At 45.1% G+C, this 17552-nt stretch overlaps 1 protein-coding gene and 1 pseudogene across 4 annotated transcripts in view; one reads left to right on the top strand and one right to left on the bottom strand.

Annotated features, from left to right (window-relative positions):
- The window catches only part of CD99L2 (CD99 molecule like 2), a 68758-nt gene that overhangs the window by 41376 nt on the left and 9830 nt on the right, over positions 1 to 17552 (bottom strand). The gene's annotated exons all lie outside the window — the stretch shown is intronic.
- On the top strand, positions 13464 to 13948 carry LOC310837022 (PAT complex subunit Asterix pseudogene; annotated as a pseudogene). Its single transcript has one exon. The product of its transcript is annotated as a PAT complex subunit Asterix pseudogene (transcript).

Genomic DNA, 17552 nt, shown 5'->3' with positions numbered 1-17552 from the left:
GGGAGAGAGGCTAAACTCAAAAGTGCAAACACTCCCTTCAGCCTTACGCCCAATCTCCACACACACACCCCAAATCGTAGCTGCAGCTTTGGCATTCTCCATGCACCATTTCCTCCCAAACAATACCTTTGTCACTGTGAGTGGCTAATCCTGCTCTTGCCCTGCTCTTTCCAGCACCCATCCTTGGCTGCCCCAGCTCTTATCCTGCTGGAGTTCCAGCTGCTCCGCTTACTCACGTGAGCTCTTGACCCCACTACCTGCACTATGCTTCCCAGTGATCTGCCATAGGTCTCCCAATGGGGCTTGGCTGGAAAAGGTGAGGCACTTGAGAGTGCAGTGCCCACTTCCTGATTAAGACCCTCCCTGCCTCTCCAAGCTTTTCCCTGTGTCTTACTCCTTGCACCACCTGAGGAGATAACAGCAGCACAGCAATGACTCAATCTGTGTTGTCCTTAGGATGCAATCCCTATCAAGCACAGCAAGGCCCACTGATTTCAACAGGACTTGCTAGTGAGCACGTATGCATAGGACAGCACTGCCAGGAATGCCTTGCAACTGGATTTGCATTTCTGTAAACAGCCTTGGTGATTAATTCAATTGCATTTACTTTGTTAGATCAGGGGTAGGAAAATCTTTTGGCGCTGTGGGCCAGATTCTTGCAGGCTAAATTTGGTGGGTTGGTGGGGCCTTGAAATATCAGGTGAGACCCTGGATTTGGACTTCCAGATTCCAGTTCAAGGCCACCACCTCACCAGAGAAAACTCTGCAGCTTAGTTTTTGTTTAGTATTTTATTTTATTTAAGTTTTGCCTGAGATATGCTGACTCTCAAATGCCTGAGTTTTGCTGGACTGCAGTAAGCAGCTGCTGCATTTTGTTTAGTGGCCTCTGATATCAGGTGACTGGGTGCTTTGAAGCCCCAAAGCTGGGACTTCAAAGCATCGTGTAGGGCTTGGGAAGAGCTCACTTTATAGTTCCCAATTGCATCCACATAGAATGATAGAACTGTGGAGCTGGAAGAGACCCTAAGGGTCATCTAGTCCAACCTCCTGCAATGCATGTCTACCTGCCCCACATACTACATCAGGTGCAGGGCAGGTGGCTGTGGTTTGGGAGGAAACAGTCTAGTGGACCAAGTTTGGTTAGCAGAATGGAGACTTTCCATCAGTGTAAGATTAGCTGGTCTAAACTTCTCTTTTAACTGTTTATTTGTCTTTAAAGGCATTATACAGAACAATAACATGCAATAAACTCCCCCAGTAGGGGAGAAGAAATCACCCAACCAAGTTTCTAGGCTGGCATCGGTAATGGGTCCAATCCTGGGGGCCCTTGAGGGAATAGATGATCTTTGGACCCAGCACATTCAAGCCTGCCTTTGCCCCACCTCACACACACACAATGCTCCACTTGTATAGGAGCACAGGAAGGCTTATACCTAAGCAAACTGTCTGCCCATCTAGTCCCATGACTAGTACACTGACTGGAAGGCAACAGCCCCCCCGGATTTCAAGCAGGGGGGCATTCCCAGCGCTACCCTGGAGATGCCACTGAGAAATGAACCTTTGCATCCTTTGAATGCAAAAGCAACTTCTGTGTGACTGAGCCATCGAACTTCCCCCAACTGGAAGACTCTTGACACCTGCTTGAAAAGGAAAGTGGGTGTGGGGGTGTGGGGCAGATGCTAAGCTGTGTTCAGGGCAAGATGACATAATATTTTCTTGCCTGGAATAGAAGGACCAGGCACTGGGTGAAAAGAGAGGCATCCCCATTAGAATGGGGAGAGTCAAAAGGAACAAAAGGCTTTAGACTGATTGGAAAGGCAGTTAAATAAGCGCAGGAAAGAAGAGACAGTAGGAAGAATCGGCACCACATAGGAACCTAGAATGCTGCCTTATACCGAGCCGGTCCAATAGTCAATCTAGCTCAGTACTGTCTACTCTGACTGGCAGCAGCTCTCCAGGGTTTCGGGAAACCCCAGACTACCTAGAGATGCTGCTGGGGAACAAACCTGGGAACTTCTGCATGCAAAGCAGGTGCTCCACCACTGAACTACAGCTCCACCCATTTGGAAGCCTAATGACAGCTGCCATGACTCAAAACACAGTTGGCTGTGGACCTATGCCAGCCCAATTTTCCATGGGCACAGGAGAGGCTCCATGGTGGACATTCCTCTTCTCTCTGGAAGAATGACTGTATCTTGGGATTTGGACTGCTCTGGCCCATATCTTTTCCCATTTTATCTTTTAATGAAAAATGTAAGCGCCCACAGAGGGTGGGGTTTCCCCCCTAATTTTCCCCTCCCCTGGCTTCCATGTCTCTACTTTCCATATGCCATTGTTTGCTGTCGTAATATGCCCTGATATTTCTTACTATTTTCTTCTTTACTATTGTTGTCGTTGCTATTATTATTACTATTATTGTTGATGTTATTATTATTATTAAATTATGGCAAATGTAAGGAACTATATGCTACACTTTTGTTTGCAACATTCATTCTGTTATTGCTAACTATGGGAAAAGGGCAGGACTCTGAAGCCCAACCCCTGAAAAATTTCTTCTGCCAACTCCCTAGCTTCCAAGGCTGCAGCTGGCAAGAACATCTTCGCAATATTAAGGACTGGTTACATGTGTTCAGGACAAAATGAACACATGGATCTCTGAATTCCACACCTAACACCACATCCCATTCTCTCTGTGTTCTCTGGTAAAACTGCAGCCTGGATTCACCGCATGGAAGATCTCCTGTTAAGGGCTGCTCAAGAAAGCCACAATTTGCATGCACATCTGTGCATAAGGTGCGAGATTAGCTAATAACGAGCAGACCTCTGTCAAAACAGTTTTCCTAGAAAGGAAGGTGTGACCCAATTGTAGGGGGTGGGATTTTCACCCACCCATCTCCTTCCACCACAGAGAAAACAGGTGGCCGTGACAGTGGAAAAGAGACCGAGTAGGAGAAATTCAGAAAACTTCAAAGGCAAGCTTCCATGTTTGTGAAAAGCAGCCTCTCCGTGCTTAAGCAGACAGGCTCCTCCAACCAGACAGAGCAATCTGTCACAAAGGAAACTGTGGCAGACCCAGTCTCCCTCATTTGCAATAAAGAGAAAAAAGAAAGAAAAGGCCTTTTTTCCCAGTGTCTTGCCCTACTTTCAGCCTTGCAGACGCTGTCTTGAAGGTTTGCTGTCTGCCGAGACAGAAGACACAGCTGCTCAGCAGTTCACGTGAACAAAAGTGGCTTCTCTGTCTCTCGCAAAGCTGCAGGGATCGAAATTAGGCAGGGTACAGAGACAGCAGCCAAACCCAGGTTTCATAACCTCAAGGGAAGGGTGCAAGCAAAATGCGGGCGGCCATGGTCATTTTTGGATGTCACATGAAAGCATGGTGGTTGCTTAACAGAGCATCAAAACTCAGGCAGGTCATTTTCACGGCCGTGTGTGCACATTTATTCAGTTTTATGTACGCTGGCTCTTTAAGCACCAAAAGCAGCTTACATCTCATAATAAACACATACACGTGGATAATGGGAAAAGACTGCAACATGTTTTTAAAAGCTAGCAGGTCAGTTAAAAATTTAAAAAAAACTGCAAAAAATTGGCATACATCTGAGAACAGATTGCTAAAATAACCATCTCAATTAAGAATATTTTACATTATTTGATCTGAAATGGTATTTATATAAGTTGTTATTGTTGATGTTTTCTATTATTAAATGCCTTTGGAAAATAAATGAGCCTTCTAACCCACTTATTGCATGGGGGCTTTCTGTGCCTTCATGGGGTAAGGAGTTCAATATTCTAAGGGGTCACCACAGAAAAGGCCCCGGGTCATTGTGCCTGCTGACTGGATCAACCCTACTTACCAGCATGGACTCTCGAGGTAGATCTTAATGCCCAAGCAGTTTCATACATACCTACTAAAATAATTCAGTTCCAAACTAATTAAAGCTTTAAATATAATTAGCTTAGCACTGTGTCTGAACCCAAAGGAACTGATTAGTCACAATTATAGTTGACTAAAACAAGCCAACTTCAAACCACGGTGTTAAGACTAACCACACTTTAGGGTTAATAAAAAATGGAAATGGAAATCCGCTAGCCCAAGGCTCATTCGTGTAACGTAGATTAGTGTTATATCCAAACAAGGCCTTGAAGACAAATGTTTTTAAAATAATTTAAAATAATTTTAAAATTTAATTTAGGGATGCAGGGTCTGTAGCCCTCAAGATATTATTAGGTGCCAACTCTCATGATCTTGGAATATTGGTCATGCTGGCTGGGGCTGATTTTATTTTTCTTTATTTATTTAATATCCTGCCTTTCTCCCAGTGCAGGACCTAAGACAGCTCACGGCATGAGTTAAAACAAATACAGCTAAAAACACACAATTTATTCTTTTTTAAAAAAAACCACACACAAACACCAGTTAAACAAGTAATGCTATTAAAAACAGCACTGAAAACACTTAAAAGAGAATGTACAACACCCACCCCTAGATGGGAGTCCAACAACATCCATAAATTCTTCACCCTTGCAATAAACTAGACTAATAAACTGTTACAGCATCATTTGATGAAATCCACCAAGGACAGATTTTTATCAATGGATCTGAGAGTTGAGCAATACTAATTTCCTTTTTGAGGTAATTTTGGATTCAAAAAAGAAAAAAAGACCCTTCCTTCAAACCATGAACTTTGCTTACTAAATTGTCATGTTATATTGCTCTTCCTCCATCTTAATCTCAGGGTTGTGGGTCTGACAGCCCCACATTGGGCAAAAGATTTTCCTTCAAAATGCAGGTGATTAATCAACTAAAAATCCTTTAACTGATTGGCAGCCACAATAATTTCTGGTCTAATGCAGCCATACGAATGGAGTCTATCAGTGGTTGAGGATAATTATTCATTTCAACACGGTTGCAAGTTTCCCCCTATAAGCAAAAGTGCAAGTTCCAGATTTCCCCCTTCCAAATCCTGCACCTCCTATCTGCAAAGGAACAGAACAGTGTTTCAGCTTTGAAGGCCTCATTCAAAACATAAGAACTACTACTTTGTGATAAATGTGAAGAGCTGGCAACTAAGCACATTCACTAGGAATGCGCAGAAGATAAATGTTTCATTTCTAGTATGGGAAAAATAAAATATATGTGTCACTCCATTTGGAACCCTCTGGAGATATTAACAAACATGAAGGGCATGTGCTTACGAGACAAGTAATTACAGCCAAGCAGTGAGGCTCATGTGCCAAATCTGAACACTACAAACATTAGCACTGGCAGAGCTTGAGAAACCACGTTGGTACTCTTTTGGTAGTTAGCAGCATTGGCACCTGCAACAGGCAAGGTCAAGCACTTGCTAGGTGCCACAGATGTTTTAAGGGGCTACTGAGATTAGTCCTAGACTTGACAATATTCCTGATCTGCACCCAGAAGATAGAGCAGATTATGGATCAGGAGACTGAGCAACAGATGAACTTTTTGCTGGAGAGGATCTTTTCTCCCACGTGGCTTCCTTTGAGCAAATGTAAGCGGAACCTGCTATTTGGAAATGTGGGGTGGAGCAGAGAGAAAGATACCGCAGAAATCTCAGGAGGTAAAAATCAACCGATGTGCAAGGGGACTCTCTTACACCGCACAATTCTGTTTGCAAGTATTTCAGTCCAAAGTGAGCAGCGATCTCTGTCTAAATTTGCACACTGCACAACTTGGTGGGACTGAGACTGACAACTTTTCAGTCCACTAACAGCAGGGCTTGGGGCTGCTGTTCAATGTCCTGACATTAGCAGGTGGTGATGTTTCCTCTCCAAACTGTTGGGAGGAACAACCCAGCAGATTCTTCAAATCATGCTGCTGTAAAAAGGACCAGAGCAGATGAGAGACCCCCTTTACGGGTCAGAAATTAGCAGGCGAAAGCTTTTAACAGCCTGTAGATTATCAGTCACCTACTGATATCCGCACACTGGCGCTCAAAGATACAGGAGAATGGAAGAGCCCTGATGGATCAAAATAAGGGCACATCTAATCAAGCATTTTGTTCTCGCGGAGCTGAAACAAATGTTTACGGGGAAACCCGCAAGCAGGACATGACAGCAACAGCACTGTCTCTACCTGGGATCCCTAGTACCTGGCATTCAGAAGCATGCTGCCTCCAGCAGTGGAGAGAGAACATAGCCATTCTGGCTAATAGCCAGTGATAGCTTTACCCTCCATTCATTTTGTCTAATCTTCTTTTAAAGTCATCTTAGCTGGTGGCTACTACACAGTAGCAGTCAGTGGGGCAGCCCAGGTGGAGGGGTGTTGCTCATCTGCCTCTCCATGCCAAGCATCACCATTGGTTCCCAAGACAGGTGAGGAGCAGGGAGCTCAGCATGGTACAGAGCCAATCCAATGCTCTTTTCCACTGTGGCCACCAGCAGGTGCATTCAGCAATGTGAAGGCAGGGCAGCAATGCCTCCGGTCCTGCACACTGGAAGTTCATGCAACTATGTCTTGTGGGAGTGAGTTCCACAGTTTAACCACGCCAGCCAGACCGTTTTTTAAGCTGGTCAGTTAACAATCCTAAGTGGAGCTGGTGTCTTTGCAGCATCCCCAGATAGCAGTTGCTACTCTTGCTGCCTCTAAGGAATCTTTATTCCAGGGATCTGCAAGTTCCAGGTGTGTAAGTGATGTGCCCATCCCCAGAAAGAAGAATGATTCCTGACAACCCTCCACATGATGGTCTCCTGAGCACAATCTTTACTATCATTATTTGTTGCATTTATATCCCACCTTTATCTCCAAGCTCAAGATAGCGTATATGGTTCTGTCCTTCTTTTACAACCCTGTGTGGTATGTTATGCTTAGGGGCAGTGACTGGCCCAAAATAACTCACCCTGTCCATGCACCCAGCTCATGGCAAGAAGATCAAACTCCTGGTATCCAGGTTTGGAATTTTCTATTATAAAAGCCCATTGTGAATTTAGGATCCAGCACCTGTCATCTCTAATGGCTTGCTCGACACCTACAGTAGAATGTAATGGACTCACAGAACTGTAGAGCTGGCAGAGACCCCAAGGATAATCTACTGCAAGCCGCTGCAATGCAGGACTCTTTTGCCCAACGTGGGGCTCAAACCCACGATCCTGAGGTTGAGAGTCTCATGCTTTACTAAGTGAGCTATCCTGCAGTGGTAGAACTAATTTTATACTTTCAGAATGTTGGTGGAGGACCACATTTTAGAATGCTTCTCAAGCAGTTTCAAGGGGTAACAACTCTCATCGTGTGCACGCTTGTGTGTATGTGTGCATGCTCGCATGTGCACTTTGCAGTCAGAAAAATAATACAGCAGATAATGGGGCTGCAACAGAACTTTCCTCCCTGATATGCTAAACCAGGGGTTGTCAACCTGGTCCCTACCGTCCACTACTGGGCGTTTCAGGGTTCTAGGTGGGCAGGAGGGGTTCTATGGCACAAGGTGAATCCTCCTTCTATCGAGCACTGGTGGGCAGTGAGGAAATTTTACCATCAAGAAAGATGCGTTAGTGGGCAGTAGGTATAAAAAGGTTGACTACCCCTGTGCTAGATTTACTTAACAAAAGCTTCACCTATCAAATCCGGCCCCAGCCAACCACAGTGGTGGAGTCAGCAATACCTAACCATTCTGCTGTGCTTCCTTGCTGGTTGCAAGTTATTGCTAGCTAACCAATCTAAGACAAGAATGGGAAACCTTTTTCAGCCAAGGGGCCATATTCCTTCATTGACACCCTCCTGCACATGCAGGCAGAGGCAAAATGTGGGCAAAGCAGCTGTAGACGACATTCCTGCCATGCTAAAGCCACACATTTCTCCACCAGGGGCAGCGAAGAGGCTTTATTCCAGCCAGGCAAAAGCACTGGAGGTCACAAGATCAAGGGAAAGATGGCATGGCTTGCTGGGAACTCTTTAAGGAACCAGGCAGAGGGCCTTCTCAGTAGTGGCGCCCGCCCTGTGGAACGCCCTCCCTTCAGATGTCAAGGAAATAAGCAGCTATCTTATCTTTAAAAGACATCTGAAGGAAGCCCTGTTTAGGGGAAGTTTTTAATATTTAATGCTGTATTGTTTTTAACACTCGATTGGGAGCCGCCCAGAGTGGCTGGGGGAAACTCAGCCAGATGGGTGGGGTATTAATAATAATAATAATAATAATAATAATAATAATAATAATAATAATAATAATAATTATTTACTTGCCCCTGGGCCTCCCTGGTCTAAGAGACAGAACAATGGTAAGTTCAAAGGAGCAAACTACATGCTGCCCACCAATGGATTTAACAAGGTTCCACCGATTTGCTATGGTGGTGCTTTCTTGGGTGGCCTGCAAAGTTGCATGAAGGACAGGAGTGGAGTGCTTCACCTGAAGGGTCTTAGAAGGGTGTTCCCACCTGCTGTCTAAAACTGCAACCTCCTAAGGCTGCTTTTTGTTCTATAAAAATGGCATTTCTTGCAAGCATTTTGCAGGCAATGCTCCTCCTGTGCTCAAGCCCATTTTCCTTGCTGCAAACGATGGGATGAGCTCCCGTTGCTCGGTCCCTGCTCCTGCCAACCTAGCAGTTCGAAAGCACGTCAAAGTGCAAGTAGATAAATAGGGACCGCTCCGGCAGGAAGGTAAATGGTGTTTCCGTGCTCTGCTCTGTTTTTCCAGAAGCGGCTTAGTCATGCTGGCCACATGACCCAGAAGCTTTATGCCGGCTCCCTTGGCCAATATAGCGAGATGAGCGCCGCAACCCCAGAGTCGGTCACAACTGGACCTAATGGTCAGGGGTCCCTTTACCTTTACTATCAAGCACCAGACTTGCTCCTAGGAGGCTTCAGATAGAAGAAAACCAAACCCTTTCCATAGGTCACCTGCCAGGTGAATGTCTCACATCAGGGGGTAGGCAACCTAAGGCCCGTGGGCCACAAACGGCCCACGGGGGTCATTTAACTGGCCCACGGGCCACCCCTGAACAAAGCTGCCCACTCAGCGAGTTCCCATGTGCTGTGCTAAACTGGCGCGGAGCAGGGACTCGCTTCTGTGGTGCCAGAAATCACAGGTGCGTGCACACGCTCACAATCCAGCCTACAGAGCGATCTCCGTTGAAGTGAACCGGCTCAGGCAAGGTAAACTTTGCTGCCCCCTGTCTCACATCTTCTCAGAGGGGAAAAACATTTCTTAAAAAAAAAAATAACAATTGCAAGGTTGTAGCTCCTTCTTTCTGCTCTGCTTTGGAGATCAATAGTGGCAGTTGTTCTTTTTTAACAATGTGCTTTAGAGAGGAAATCTCTTGGAACTGATCTAGGGAAACAACTCTTTCAGTATTTCTTTGCCTCCCGCGCAAACGAGGGTGGGGGGAGGGGGAGGGGTTTGCAAGCATTCCACAACTGAAATTCAAACTTTGCAATAAATAGCACTATTTGAGCACGCAGAGTAACCGCCCTGCAACACTTTCTAATTCTAATAATTGAATTCTGCGTTTTGAAATTTCCAGGGAACAATCAGCCCCATTAGGGGACATTCGGCTGGTTAAGTTACTTTGGACAATTCCCATCAAATAATATGTTTTGGGGGGCGTGGTTTTTGGAAGAAACCTAAGTGGGTTGTTTTCAGCTGCCAACCATGAGAAATTCCTCCTTTCTAAATTGGGTTTTGAGGAAACAATGAAACAAAGAGATCTCGTTTGTAGTACATTCTTCTTCTGCTTCACAAAGACATTTGCATTTTCAGTCTCATTTTCTGGGTACTCTGTGAGCCTATTCTGCATATAATAAGAATCTTACATGCTTTTGTGTACTATTGTTGCAATATATTGCATTGTTTCTTTCTACCAATTACAACAATCACCTCTTATAATGTTTACTGGTCCCACTGACTTGGTCTGTGGTTTCTGTATAATTTGGGAACACTCTATTTTCTGTATTTGCATAGCAATCTGCCTAATACTGTCCCAACTAGTTTTCCTGGACTATTTGCACAGGTTAGGCAACCATGGTGCATTATGATTGGGGCTGACCCTAAAGATGGTTCAGAAACCGCAGTTAATCCAGAATACACCTGGCTAGACTACTAACTGGAACTGAACCTTCTGATCGTTCTACACCTGCAGTTTACCAAAGGCACTGGCTAACAGTTCACTGCTGAGCCCAGTTCTAAGTGCTAGTCTTAATCGTCAGAGCTCTTCACAATTTGGCACCTGAGAGATTGCCTGCCTGCACTTGTGCCAGCCTGTACTTTGAGTTCATCATAATAGGCTCTTCTCCAGATTCCCATGAGATACAGCAGGAGGTTACACGAGACAGGGCCTTTTTGGTGGTGGCCTCCCAGCTTCGAAACACTCTTTCCAGGGAGATGCTCACCTGGTGCCCAGTCAGGCAAAGACTCTTTTTATTTTTCCAGGCTGTCTAACATTTCTGGGTCTGTTTTATTTCATTTCATGGAACGGGTTGGATCCAGACTTAAGCCTTCTTTGGACATTACAGTTAGGGTGATGTCAACATGTGGAGGGGGGAGGAGAACAACAAGCACACTAACTCTACCCCTCACAAGAATATCCTCAAATCTTCCAGCGTATACTGCAGCCTTTTAACCAAGTGGCTTCCAGAAGTTTTGGACTACAACTCCCATCAGCTTCGGAGGCTTGCTGGGGCTGTTGGGAGTTGCAGTCCAAAGCATTTGGACTCTGCATTACAGAGTCAGAAGCTGCTTATACTGAGTCTATCTGGGTCAGCACCTACTGTAAATTTTGAAAAGAGGGCTGTCTCTTTGTCTACTATCTGGGACACCTCTTAAAATTTTGTAATCAAACTCAGCATCATGGTTCCTGAGACCGAGGTTTTCTGTCTTGTGGTTTTCTGCACACCATCTTGAATCAAGATGGTGCATGAAATCTTTCAGAGATCCATTGGTTTTAACCAGGGATTTCCAAAACTGCACTGATTGTTTGGGTTCCTTCGAATTCCCAAGCAACACTGGGTACTTTCTTCAGGTACACATTAACTGGAATTAGCTCTTCAAGGTTCTGGACAGTGAATATCCCTCAGCAATACCTGGAGATGCCAGGGACTGAACCAGGGGCCTTCTGCATGCAAAGCCAGTCCTCTACCATAGAGCTACAGACCTTCCCCCAAACGGATGTGGCAGAAGCTCCTGTATTCATGAAGGCTCTCTTTGCGTTCCAAGTTTCTAAGATTAGGGAGGCACCTGTCCACAAATACAGGACTTATTTCTTCCACAAGCTGGAAGGTGGACAAAACGGCAGTCAGACCAAAGTGCTGGCTTCCACTGCCCTTCTTCACATGTTGATTTCACTTTTTCTGTAACTCCCGAAGAGCCTTGGAGCATTAAATAGGTATTACTAGAGATATATAACCTGATATTTTAATTGTTGCAAGCAGCTCTGAGCAACCCAAATGGGGAAGGGCAGGATATAAACCTTTTGCATAAGAATAAGAAAAATTATTTCCATGTAGCCATGGTTAGGATTCTGCTGTTAGAGCAGACCCCTTGCAATCCATGGTGCTAAAATCGGTCAAGCATCCCTGATTCTCAAAAGGTCCACTCCATGTCTGTTTTTAAGCTGGTTTACAGATTTGCCGCTTTTAACTCCTAATTATGCATCAAATTGTTTTTGTTGTGGGTTTTTAAAAAATAAATAAATAAATAGCAATATACTCTGGCAGCTTGAATGACGGGCAGAATATATAGTCTTATTGTTAAATAAAATCCAGCTCTGTTTTATTGACTCTGGCTGGCAGGGACTCTCCAGCTGTGGTCTTCTTCAAATTTTCCTTGAATTATTCATCAAGACAACCCACCAAATTATAGGAAGCAAGAATGAGATTCTGGGCCAACACTGCCTGCAATGGCTGGAAGCCGTTATTAAGTCTAGCCAGGGACAAACACTGGCAATCTTTCGTAACATAGTGCTGTGCAAGGCCAAAAGTGGATCTTATCAATTATGGACATTTCCAATTTGGTACTTCCCTCAGCTCAGCGTCCTGTGCACGGGAACCGCCGGCACTCTCCTCAATCTGGTGCTGGTCTAGTAAAGGCATTTACTTTTTCAGTCTGAGGGCCACATTCCCTTTTGAATGACCTTCTGAGGGCCACATACCAGCGGTGGGCAGTGCCAGAGTCAAACCTGGGAGGAGGAGCTGATGTAAACATTACCTCTGTGCACCAGGCAGGCTACTTTCTACTGCCCAACCCCACCTTGTGATTCTCCATCCAAGCAAGCAGTGGAGACATCTCAGCCAGGGACAGCAAGGGGGACAGTCTGGGGAGCAGGGTGCATCTCGGGGAGGATCCTGAGGGTCAGAAAGAGAAGCTTGGAGGGATGCATTCAGCCCTCAGAACTGAGGTCCCCCCACCCCTGGTCTAAGGTCTCCAGCAGAGGTCCTTCTCAGCTCTGCAATCCTTTTATTGGGCTCCACGGATTAAACTCAGGACCTTGTGCATGACAAGGTTGTGCTCCACCACTGGGCTGTAGGTCCTTTTGAAAATCTATGAATTTTGCAAACGTGCCTCACCTGCATGTTGGCATTATTTCAAGTCATGTTATCTGCTTCTGGAAAGGCAAGGAGCTCTGGAAAACCTCAGAACCCACAGCTAAGACTTTGCTACATTTTGCCCACATGTTTGATAGTCCGTTTTTTCAGCCATAAGGTCTAGAAACTTTTTTTTTTTAAATGCTATCTTGGGATGCTGAATTATTCCTTTCATCCATTTTCCTTTCTTTTTACTCATTTATTAGACTTATTAGTCACCTTTCACCTATTTACAGCAAGAGAGAGAGAGAGATACAATACATATTACCATAGTGGGGAAAGTGGGGAGAATGATATTAATATTGCATATAACATCCATTTTTAAAAAAAGAAAACACACTCAGGCAATAAAGAAATACCGTGCCCCACCTCCAGCCAAATACCATTTTTAAGCACTGCGATCAAAAAATGCACAAACAAGCGTGAAATATATTCTTCAGATTTTATCTGAGTCCCCCACACCTAGGGCAATCAAGTATTGGGCTCCAGTGCTTCATCTGAACTGGGGGCACCATTATGATGACAACCCTTTGAGGAAGCTTCGCCAGAGAATTCCTTTGTTTCTTTCATTTTTTCCCCATCCCACTCTTCCTCCAAGCAACCCGGAGCAAGCACAGACATACCTCAGGGTACAGACGCTTCAGGTTGTGTTTTTTCAGGTTACGGACCACCAAAACCTGGAAGTACCAGAATGGGCTACTTTGGGGTTTCGGCAGTCGCGCATGCTCAGAAGCACTAAATCGCGCTTTGCGCACGCACAGAAGCACCAAATCACAACCTGTGCATGTGCAGACACAGGTTGAGAATGCTGCGGGTTGCGAACGTGCATCCCGCACGGATCGTGTTCGCAACCCGAGCATCCACTGTATACATGACCAATCTGCCCCCCCCCCAATTCCACTTCGCTTCACAACAAGGTTGTGAGAGGGCTCAGAGTTAGCCAGAGGCGGAGCACGATGGCTGGTAACAACATAATAGACCCATGGCGGCCAAATCGCGTTCTCAGATACAAACCTCCATCCACAGAGAACAACCCTACCCTGGAAGACCCCACACCAGACTACATGAATCTACAGGGAATGGTTTTCAGTATGTGTGGCTTGATGCTGAAGCTAAAATGGTGTGCCTGAATAGCTGTATACTGTTCATTCATCAGCTTTGCCAACTCTCAGAGTTTAGAAGATACCAAGCAGATGATGAGCAGCTTCATGTTGTCTATCTCAGCTGTAGTGACTTCCTATCTGCAAAACCCATGTCTCCTCCTTGGTGCAAGGATATTGCCTCTCTTCAGAGCTCCTCTTGCAAAGCAGAGGTGAACTCCCTCAACAGAGAGGACTATTTTCTCAGGCAATGCAGATCCATTTGCACATGTCTTGGGAGGACTCATTTTGTTGCATTAATAAAGTGATGGTTATTGGAGGGGGGGGACAAGGTTGTGAGGGGTGGGCTAGGCTGTGCAACAGATACCAGCCCAAAATAAAGCAAACAGAAATTTAATCTAGGTCTCCCAGGTTCAATTCTAGCACTCTGTCCTCTGCACTATGTTGATTTATGTTATTTTAAAGCTGTGTTCACCTGCAGTGCACTTAAAAACACCTCCAGGCAATTAGGAAAGGAAGTATACAAAATGTCTAAAATGTTGGCCATTTTTAAAAATTCCCAATCACAGACGAGAAATAGGAGGATGTATGAGAAGGGATTGTTAAAAGATGTATAGTGCCTTCTATGGAATTGCAAGCCACCCTAATTCTGACTTTCAGAAGGCTGATCCATAATACGCTCCCCACTAGCAAGACACATTCAGACTCTGGGTCAGAAGTGAAGCCTTCTATAAATACAACACGTCTCGCTGTCATCTTGGAACACACTCAAGGTTCTTGAGACACCACAGTCATTTACCACTATAAATATGACAGAGTGGTGCCCAGATGAAAAGCACAGCTCCAATCCTGTTTCCACTGTGTGGTTCCCACAGATCGGCCAATGCTATGGGTCTCAAGGCCATGGCTGCCTTAAGAAAATCAATAGAAACACTGCAGGCTCCTGCTGAATCCCTCTTAACCATGGGCCCCCTCCCCTTTTACCTTTCTGTTTTGGTGTATAGAAATATTTGACTTGCATGGTTTTTTCACCAGGTCTTAGCCACTATGTTAGTTTAAAAGCCGTGTCTCGTGTTTATCGGCCAAATAAAGTCCCGTTTTTGTTCAAAAAAGGGGGGGAGAGAGAAAAGAAAATCAATGGAAACAACCGCACGGCCCTTTACCCTCTGACTGAATAACCATTCAGGGGTTACGGTAAGTGGGGCACACTGCCCTTACAGAACGGAAGCGGAGGCTAGATTTTTAAGGATGCAACCCTAAACCCACTTGTCCTGGGGTTAGTCATTTCTGGAGTAAGCATCCTCAGGACCACTCTGAAGCAGAATCTAAAATGCAACATTTAGGTGACAAATCTGTATAGACACCTGGGGGTAGCTCCAAACCAAACATAATGGGGGTTAACTTCTGAGTAGACATGAAGTGGATTTTGCTGTTCGTTGAATCTCCTCAATTAGAATTGTTTTGTTAGAAAGGGAGACACCAATGTAGTTTTTGGTTTTTTTTAAAAAAAAGCAACTTATTCTTATGCAAGTTGTTGGAATTTGTCTTGTCTCAGGAGACAATGAAGTGCACCTTCTAGGGTGAAGCCAAACCACTGGAGAATCACAGCATTCAATGTGGCTGCAGAGACTGGTAACTCATAGCTGTGGCGTCTCATATTGTTGATTCCTTTGACCCTTCTGGGGCGCAAGCCTGGGCAGTGTTCATAGAGGTCCTGAACTGCCCAGACAACAAAGGAAAGCAAAGTAAGATGTTTGGCTCCATCTTGACTGCAGGAGTTGCCGGAAGGAGGCGTACAAGGTGCCATCCAACCATCTTAGAGTTTGAGTAGTGTTTACTCATTGGTCTTTTCTTTTCCCAAAGATGTCCTGCAAGGAAGCAGGTACAGATTTTTCCTGGGGCTCACTTCCATTCTCACGAATTAGTATAGCCACAAGGCAGCAGAGTTTGGGATCAGTTTTTCCTTCTAGATGGGCTACCTTCCCAAGCTGACAAGCCACATCTGCCCCTCACTTCCCTCTATAGCTCATGCAGAAACCACCTTCTTGACCTTTGGACTTACTGCAGGTTCTCATCCACTCAATCTGCCACACAGCCTGCCTTCGCATGCAGGGAAAGCCCCTAGCTCACTGAGGGTTTGAGACCCATTGGCTACCTGGCTTAGCAAGCCAGTTGAAACCATTCCCTGGATGTGGCTGCTGTCACATGCTGACAGCTTCTGGGAGCCACAAGGGAGAGCTGAGTGCGGGGGGGGGGGGGGGGAGAGACAGGACCAAAGGCAGATAAACTACCTCAGAAAAAACATTGCATGTTCCTCACCAGAGTTAATAACCACAGGACCCACACATGGGTTGGGAGGCTGTGCTGGTGGGTCACGGTAAAACTGCTACTGCCAAGTCAAAATCCTGATGCTTCTGGCCACTACATGTGGCGTCAAGGCTAGAAATCATTCTCATTTTATCAATTTCCATGAGTACTGCAAAGCAGCAGGAGAAAGGAAGGAGCGTTTTTCAGTAAGAAAGGTATTTCTGGCGAACTGTAAGCTCCACCTTCCTATTTGTTGTTGTTGTTGTTTAGTCGTTTAGTCGTGTCTGACTCTTCGTGACCCCATGGACCAGAGCACACCAGGCACTTCTGTCTTCCACTGCCTCCCGCAGTTTGGTCAAACTCATGTTGGTAGTTTCAAGAACACTGTCCCACCATCTCGTCCTCTGTCGTCCCCTTCTCCTTGTGCCCTCCATCTTTCCCAACATCAGGGTCTTTTCCAGGGAGTCTTCTCTTCTCATGAGGTGGCCAAAGTAATGGAGCCTCAGCTTCACGATCTGTCCTTCCAGTGAGCACTCAGGGCTGATTTCCTTAAGAATGGAGAGGTTTGATCTTCTTGCAGTCCATGGGACTCTCAAGAGTCTCCTCCAGCACCATAATTCAAAAGCATCAATTCTTCGGCGATCAGCCTTCTTTATGGTCCAGCTTTCACTTCCTATAGGTATACTTTTAGTGATGGAGCTCTCTAGCAGGTGGGGACACTCTATTCACCTTCTAGGAGTGAATAGAGTGGCTTTGTAGGAGTTTGTCTGGTGTGATGGGGAGAATGCAGAAAATTCCCTCCTCCACACACTAAAATCTACTACATGACACACCAACACACATGCAGCTCACGGCAAAATTGTTCCCTTGTAACTCAACAGAACACAAACTAAAAAACAAATCTGTATGAGAATACAGGGCAAATGCAATCATTATTCACTGAGAACACAAGAGTCAGTGGAATTAGGATATGAGAAACAATTCACTGAGCTCTCTTGTGGCACAACCTTTAAAAGTGCAATTTCAGCAACTAACATTACCAGGGTTTTGGATTTCAGTCAGTAAATAATACTCAGAATCGGCAAATGAAGCAATCATCCACCAGCTGCCATTTGGTACCATCTATTTTTGTGAGCAAGGCTTGTGACACTCAGAAGAAAAGCAAAAGCAAAAAACCAGTTTAGTCGTACAAAATGAGTTATGAGTTAGCTTTTCTAATATTACCCCTCAATGGAATAAAATCTGAAAGAACAAACATGCCTCTGAGACGTCTCAATGAAACTCAACTGTGAGAGAAATATCACCAGTTTTCAGCAGTTTCTCAGCCTTTTGGATGAGAAAAAGCAGTTTTCCTTTAGAAGTAATACTAAGGTAACACTATGTTTATCGCTTTGTGAATTTTCATTTAAGGATTAATAATGTACCTCATTGGCATATTAAGCATAAAATCAAAAGTGAATCTGTGAAAGTAGGTCCCATGGTACATTTTGGGAGTCAAGAGACGAGTCTCGGAGCTGGACCAGTGGAAGGCCACTGTTTAATCCAACCCCTTCCATTACTAGAAGTAGTAGTTGTAGTACTACTGGTAGTAGTTGTAGTTGTAGTACTACTGGTAG

The sequence above is a fragment of the Podarcis gaigeae genome (genome assembly GCF_964106915.1).
Source record: "Podarcis gaigeae genome assembly, chromosome: Z".
NCBI classification, from domain to species: Eukaryota; Metazoa; Chordata; class Lepidosauria; order Squamata; family Lacertidae; genus Podarcis; species Podarcis gaigeae.
The sequence above is the reverse complement of the archived record's forward strand: the minus strand, read 5'-3'. Positions and strand labels throughout refer to the sequence as shown.